At 39.1% G+C, this 7,126-nt stretch overlaps 1 non-coding gene across 1 annotated transcript; it reads left to right on the plus strand.

The window, feature by feature from the left end:
• Positions 1-6,738: 6,738 nt before the first annotated feature.
• On the plus strand, positions 6,739-6,845 carry LOC128291921 (small nucleolar RNA R71). Its single transcript, XR_008281905.1, has one exon. It is a non-coding gene; the product is annotated as a small nucleolar RNA R71 (small nucleolar RNA).
• The last annotated feature ends 281 nt before the right edge of the window (positions 6,846-7,126 follow it).

The following is a 7,126-nucleotide window of genomic DNA, read 5'->3' on the forward strand; positions in this document are numbered from 1 at the left end:
AAGAATTAAGAACACATAATTAAGAACAAGTCAAATATTTATCATACAATTCAGATAATAATGACAAGATCTGTATTAAGTTTCATTCCCTTAGGTATGTAGGGGTTTTAGTTCATACTAATGAAAGAAAACATCTTAAAAGAATAAAAATAATAAAACATAAGAAAACCAAAACTCCTGAAGAATTTGAAGGGAGATCTTCAGTCTTGATGGTGAATTCGGCTTTTGAGATGGATCGATCAGCTTTCCTTAAGCAATTCCTTTCTTCTTCCTCTGTGTCCCCTGTCTAAGTGCCTCCTAATGTGTTTAAATCGGCTTTGGAATGCCTAAGGGCCCTCAAAAGTGGCCTTTTTTGAATTGGACTAAACTTGGGCTCGGTAGGGACACGCTCGTGAGCGATTGCTTAAGGCCGTGGTCAAGGCTGTTAAATGGGCACGGGCATGTGATCTACCCGTGTAAATCATGCTTTGACCTTGCCAAAGGGACACAGCCGTGTGGTCTGCCTGTGTGAAGAAGTCCAGGCCGTGTTGATTTCGTACGTTGACCCATTTTCTCTGGTTTTAGCCCGTTTCTCGTTCCTTTCACTCTCCTATGCTCACCTAAGTATAAAACATGAAATTAAGGCATTAGGAGCACCGAATTCACCAATTTTAAGGAAAAATCATCCATAAAATGTGCTAAGCATGGGATAGAAATATGTATAAATTACGGTTTATCAAATACCCCCACACTTAAGCATTTTCTTGTCCTCAAGCAAAACCCTCAACTCACAATCAAAATAAATTCTTCTTAACTTATAATTCCTATTAATAATATCTCAAAATAATCCATAAGTAATCATACATTGAGAATTTGACTGAAAGAACATCAAATTTTCAAACATTCCAAGTTGAGTATTTTATCATGAAAGCATAGGTGTCTCCCCTCATTTAAGTAATTACCTTCAACTCAAAATATCACAGATTTTCACATCCTCATTAAAGATTCACTCAAATCATTCGAGGTGTTTAAGGATAATACATGAAGCACTCAATAGTCAATAATGAAAAGTCATTACCATATGCTTGCATGAAAATCACATCTCCACCACTATATATTGATATGAACATCAATCAAAAGGTTTTTAAAGGGTTGTAACGTGGCTTTGGTTAGGAGGTGTGGTCACAAGCTGAAAGAAAAGGTTAGAATCGAGATTGAATTGAAAAATTGCCTAACTAGAAAAAGTAATTAAACATCAATTGAGTACAAGTGAGCTTCTTCTCAGAAGATGGAATTTAGACACTACGGCTCAACAATACCGAATTACTACTAATATGTAAGTGTGATTTTTTTTAGGAACAAGTCAGCTACATAGAAGAGCAAAACATAGCTAAGCAATTAGTTCAAATCAAATATCGACAAAATATAGGGATCAAATTAGGGGATTTCAATAATAATGGTTTATGGGTTCATATTGAGGGTAAATTAATTAATGCTTGTTAGGCTCAAAGGGGTTCACTAAAGGTTAATTATGAAGGTAGGCTTTTGTGGAGTGAGTGGGTTAAACCTAAGTGCCTTCATCATTTTGACATATCAACTCAAATGGTGTGGTCTTGACATGCATAATCAAGCAAGTTCTAGAATAACAATTCAATACTAACGCACTCAAAGCAACAAGAAAAGTGAGCATGAAAGAAATGATAGATGCTCTAAAGGCTCAAAATCTCACAAAAATTATGGCTTTTTGATGTTTAAACGTGTGAATTTCAACTCAAGATAATACCTAAACTTGGGAAAAACAACCTAAAAGTTTTTAATTCTTCAAGAATTAGCTTATCAAGCTTGATTCCTTAATTTTTTAAAGTTTAAACACTCAATGCATAAATGCCTATGTTTTAATTCAAGACATATCAATAAAAATCATAAATTAATTAAAATTCGTTCTAATAGTGATGTAAATTATTTACATGAGAATAAGACACAATTCAGGGATTTCTAATGATGATATAAAAGACCCCCTACACTTAAGATGTACATTGCCCTTAATGTACAAAGATAGATATAATGAAAAAGATATATTTATAATCATAAGATAGGGAGAGAAGTGAAACTTCCTGAATGATGAATGAATTCCTTGAACTAGAGTTTTGGAGGATAATCGGCATGAGAGTGGAGGAGGATACTCTGGTGGTGGAAGAGGTTCATTAGTCCATAAGTCCTGCACCAAAAGAATATTATATCTAGTGGTAGATATGGTCGTGGTCGAGCAGGACATGACAGTCGTGAAGAACCTTTCCTGGTGGAGATTTTAGTTCCTATGTGATGATGAGCTAAGGAGCTCTTTATAACTGTGACAGAATCAGGAACTTTTTAGGAAATATAAGGAAGCATAATTACTTGTAATGGAATAGCCGAAATTGAAAATTGTAAAATAAAAATAAAAAATTATAAAATCTAATAGAATTAATCTTAAAAAAAAGTAGTCTTAAAATAGAATAAAAATAAAAACATAAAATAATAAATAAAAGTTTTTAAACATCTTCATCACTAGGTGGTTCGCGAGGTGGGGGTGGTGATGAGATATGGAAGTGCTGACAAATCTGCTATAAAGTAGCATCAATGTTATCGAAGCGCTGAAAACACTATTGCTCGAATCGGGTAAGGCGTTCAGAGATGTCAGCATATGAAGCCACTGCATGAACTAGATGAGAGGGTGGCGGTGGCTGAAATGGTGGGTCCTCATGACGTGGAGGGACATCATCAGTAATGTCCTCAGGGTCTCCCTCCTCGGCTGATTGGGCGAGGCGATACTGAGGAGGGTGGGTTCCTCGATGCTTTTCAATCATCCTCATACTAAGCATGCTCGAGATGCCTTGTGGGGACATCTGGCCAATAAAAGTAAGGAAGGATGATCGGGCTGCTGTGTTGAGGAGCTGGAAGTACCGTGCCAGTCGAGTCACGTAGGGGCCAATAGAGATGACCCCCCTCTGATGCCGCTCCATCTGGTGGTGAATGGCGAAGGAGATAAAGTAGGCGAGGTCGAGTGCATGCCTGTTCGCCATGCTCCATAGAAAGTAGGCGTCCTGAGTGTTGACGACGCCGGTGCTCTTTTGACGTCCTGTCAAAGTGTGTGCCAAGATGGTGTGTAGGTACCCCAATGACGGAGAGAGAGTCAATGCCTTGGAGCGGCTCGAGTCGTAGGTGGCTGAATCGAGGACCAAAGCATACCAACACTTTGAGGAAGAGTAATGGATGTGGTGACAAAGAGTGTTGAGGTCGTTCTCATCCATGAACTCCTCTGTGTACAGGCCCAAAGCTATACCAAACTTGGGCACGCTCAACTGGCGGACTAAATCACCGAGACAGAACTAGACTATTCCAGGATCATCAAAGTTGGTCATGACGTCTTGAACATGGAATGTCGAGCAAATTTCAAGTGTGAGCTCAAGGTACGTCTACTCGATGATCGCAAAGAAGAGGTCCCATGGATCGATTGTCAGGAGTGCTTGTACATTGTAAGCCAACTGGACTTGTTCAAGCGCTGTCCAGTCAATGCAGCAGCCCACACCTAAAGGTCGGGCCTATAGGATTTGGAATAGTTTCTCCTGATTGCCAGGTGGAAATTGGAGGTATGGGTGACGAATTTTCATGGTAAGGCCAGAGGAAGACGCCCCTTTCTTCTTTTTCGAAGCGGAAACTGTAGTTTTCTTGCCACGTAAGGTTGACATGGTATACCTGGAAGAAGAACAAAGAATATAACATATTTAACTAACTCAAGAAGTAATCATGAATATAGTTAAACTAACCAGTCCAACCAACAATACGCAACAGTTTAATCTAAATTATAAAAGTTTATATAGCAATTGACATAATAAAAGCATGATTATTTTCAACATAAAATTACTGAACTAGACTCTTATGGGAACACACGAAAAGAATGAATGTATCAGAAAGCATTGACTAAAATGGCAAAGAATAAACGTATAAGCATGACTATAGTGAGTACTATGAATATAAATAAAAAATCTGCCAAATAAAACCATAAGAATCATAAAATTAGTAAAACGGATGAAAAAAATAGAGAGAAAAGAGTAAACAAATGCTAAAGAGATGGGAATGGGTGTCGAAAATTGAGTTGCAGGCGGCGCACGGGCGTGGCAGAGAGACCGTGTAGACTTGCATCAACTAGGGTTAGGGATTTTGGGTGAAGAAGATGATTAATAGTGAAGGGAGTTTATAGATTTTGGGACACATGGCCAGCGTATTCCCCAATTTTGAATTTGGGCGCGTCTAACATTTGGCCCACGCCTGTGTTCCTTGGGCGTGTGGGTGCACATGGCCATGTCGCACGGTTGTGTCTGTCTTCGTTCTCTTCTCTCACGCCTGTATATGTAGGTCCACGCCCGTGTTAATCTGATAGGTTCGACCATGGGTTCTAGACACGGGCGTGGCGAATGCCTGTGCTATTTTCTCAGGTTCAACCACGGTTCTGTGACACGGACGTACCGCACACCCATGTTGTTTTGGAAGATTCACCCATAGTCCTAATGCATGGCCGTGGCGACTTATCGCATCCCGTGTTAGGGAAAATTTCACCCTGTTTTCACATGGCCAAAGGCACGCCCATGTGCCTGGCCGTGTGTGCTTTAGAAAGCCTACGTTCCATGAGCCGGTTAGTATGTTAGATGTTAAAACTAAAATTTAAAGAAACTAATATTGTTAGTGCTCGGGTTGCCTCCCGAGAAGTGCTTATTTATAGTCTAAGCTCGACTTACCTCTCTGGTGTGTGATCATGGTGGTTCGAGGAGTTTATACTCCTCATTCCTACTATGAATCCCATCAAAATAAGGTTTTAGGCGGGTATTGTTTACCTTAAAGGTGCCGAATTTGGGATGACTTACCTCGACTGTACCAAATGGGAAAATACTAAGTATCGTAAGAGGAATTTCTTCATTCGGTTTGGCAGTGTCAATGTGAGGATCTGCGGCATCTAATAAAACTTTATGTCCAACCTTAAGTTGATTTGGTGAGGTATTGAGCTCATTCTGGCGTAGTGTTGGTTTGTCGTGTTTTCTCGGTTTAAATGTCAGCCATTCATCTAACTCATCGATGTGTAACCTTCTTTCTTCATGGGTAGATTCTTTGTTGTGGATTGAACATGGCTCATGTGTGTCCTTCAAACTTATTTCCTGCAAAATAGGTTGGACTGTATGATCAGTCTTAGTAGAACAATTTGTACAATCACCTTCAATTTTCGATGTGTTGTTCGGGTTGCGAGATTGAAGGTTGATTGCTTTGTCTCCTACACGAAGTGTGAGTTCACCTGTGCCAAAGTCAATAATTGTTCTAGCAATTACTAAAAAGGGCCTTCCCAAAATTAAAGGAACATTACTGTCCTCTTCTATGTCTAAAACAACAAAATCAACTGGGAATATAAATTTGTCAATTTTAACGAGTACGTCTTCAATGATACCCCTAGGAAATCTGACAATTTTATCTGCTAATTGAATGCTCATCTTAGTTTGCTTGGGTTTCCCTAGACCTAGTTGCTTAAACAATTTGTAAGGCATAACATTGATACTAGACCCTAGATCAGCCAACGCATTATTAACATCTAAACTACCAATTAAACAAGGAATCGTAAAACTCCCTGAATCTTTTAGTTTGTTGGGTAGCTTATTCTGAAGAATAGCCGAACAAATCGCGTTCAGCTCCACATGCGACCTTTCATTTAACTTTTGTTTATTTGCTAAAAGCCCCTTTAAAAATTTGATTGCGTATGGCATCTACGAAAGTGTTTCAATAAATGGTAGGTTAATATGTAGTTTCTTTAAAAGTTTAACGAATTTACGAAATTGTTCATCTGAACGGTCTTTCCTTGTTGCATTGGTTTATGGCACACGAGGTTTATATTTTGTACTTACCAATTTTTTTTCGTTTTGGCCTTCCTTATTCTTACCTTCGCTAACCACTAGTTCTGGCCTTGGTTTTTCCACTAACCCTTCCTCATCATGAATGGCAATTGCGTTGAGTTGCTCCATTGGGTTAGATTCAGTGTTGCTTGGCAGGCTACCTTGTCGTCGTTTAGAAATCAACTTGGCGAGCTATCCAATTTGAGTTTCGAGCCTCTGGATTGATGCTTGTTGATTTTTGAATGCTGTCTCGGTATTTTAAAAATGAATCTCTGACACCGAGATGAATTCGGTTAGCATCTCCTTAAGGTTCGGCTTTTTCTTCTACTAGTATGGTGGTTGCTGAAAGCTTGGAGAGGATGGTGGTTTCGGATTTCCTTGGCCTCCCCATGAAAAATTTGGGTGATTCCCCCAACCTGCGTTGTAAGTATTATTATAAGGATTGTTTTGAGATCGAGGATTATTACCCATGTAATTTAACTGATTGTTCTCCATGTTGTGGCCATAAGGTGGGTATTCTGAATTGCTCGATTCAACTCCATTTGCTTCGCACTGCATTACTAGATGAACCTGTGAGGAACTAAGAAAACCATCAATTTTCTTATTCAAGAGTTCTACCTGATTAGAGAGCATGGTGACTAAATCGACGTTATAAACACCGGCTGTTTTCGTTGGCTTTGTCCTCATGACTTGCCACTGATAGTTATTCAGTGACATCTCCTCTATAAATTCATAGGCATCTTCAGGTGTTTTATTATTGATGGTTCTGCCAGCAGCTGCGTCAACCATTTGTCGAGTAAAAGGATTCAGGCCATTATGAAAGGTTTGAACCTGTAGCCAGAGTGGTAACCCATGGTGAGGGCATCTTCGCAAAAGGTCCTTATATCTCTCCCACACATCGTGGAGTGTTTCTAAATCCATCTGTACAAAAGAAGAGATATCATTACGTAATTTAGTCATTTTAGCCGGCGGAAAGTATTTTAGTAAAAACTTTTCAGTTATTTGTTCAAAAGTAGTGATTGACCCCCGTGGTAACGAATTCAACCACAGTTTAGCTTTGTTTCTCAATAAAAAAGGGAATAACCTAAGGTGAATGGCATCATCAGAAACACCATTAATTTTAAATGTATCACATAGTTCTAAAAAGTTTGCTAAGTGAGCGTTGGAATCTTCGTCCTGCAAACCATCAAACTAAACAAATTGCTGTATCATTTGAATTGTGTTAGGTTTCAGTT

The sequence above is a fragment of the Gossypium arboreum genome, chromosome 4 (assembly GCF_025698485.1).
Source record: "Gossypium arboreum isolate Shixiya-1 chromosome 4, ASM2569848v2, whole genome shotgun sequence".
NCBI lineage: Eukaryota > Viridiplantae > Streptophyta > Magnoliopsida > Malvales > Malvaceae > Gossypium > Gossypium arboreum.